This window comes from Mastomys coucha, unplaced genomic scaffold (assembly GCF_008632895.1).
Source record: "Mastomys coucha isolate ucsf_1 unplaced genomic scaffold, UCSF_Mcou_1 pScaffold20, whole genome shotgun sequence".
NCBI classification, from domain to species: Eukaryota; Metazoa; Chordata; class Mammalia; order Rodentia; family Muridae; genus Mastomys; species Mastomys coucha.
The window spans coordinates 49,904,616-49,905,301 of record NW_022196903.1 but is presented as its reverse complement, the minus strand read 5'-3'; the positions used below and the strand labels follow the sequence as shown (position 1 = coordinate 49,905,301).

At 34.8% G+C, this 686-nt stretch overlaps 1 protein-coding gene across 4 annotated transcripts in view; it reads left to right on the top strand.

The window, feature by feature from the left end:
• The window catches only part of Nod1 (nucleotide binding oligomerization domain containing 1), a 58,849-nt gene that overhangs the window by 51,791 nt on the left and 6,372 nt on the right, over window positions 1-686 (top strand). The window lies entirely within an intron of this gene.

The window sequence follows — 686 nt, the reverse complement described above, 5'->3', positions numbered from 1 at the left end:
AAAGACTTTATATATTTATGTTCATTTAAGAAAATACTAGTAGTGATGTATTGTTTTGAAGTATACCGTTAATATGTTTGGAGTTATTTAAAATTTATATTGAGAAAAATTTATTTTCCATATTGCTATAGACGAGCATCTACATAAGACTGTTAAATTGATTGTTGTTTTATATCAAACAACTTTTATAATACTCATTTTTATTGTCATAATATTTTATAAATTTTAAAGAATATGACAAAAAAAACCCTATCAATATGTACTACATTTGTGAATATGTACATCCAAAAAAATCAATAAACTTTCAAAATAAAAAAAAAAATTGGGATAAATGTGACCAAACTGCCCTGCAGAGAATGATCTTTTAAACAGTGCTAATTCCTGTAATCTCCTTATTCTTTCACCCATTGGAACAAGAGGATCTCCTTCTGTTCATATTGGGGAGTTTCTGTGCCACTTGTCCCATCAGCTGCTGTGTTTAGAGCATCGAGAGGCTCTCTGAGCTTTGTCACAAAGTTCTTGTCCTTCACAGTGACCTCAGAGCACAGCTGAGCATGGCTCACCATGCGGGGCTTTTCTAGGTCTCCATCTCAGAAAAGTAGTGTGTTGCTGATGTTGCTGATGGCATTCAGAGATTTAGGGCTGGAAGCTGACCTGGAGGCTGATCAGCAGGCACTGGCCCCTTA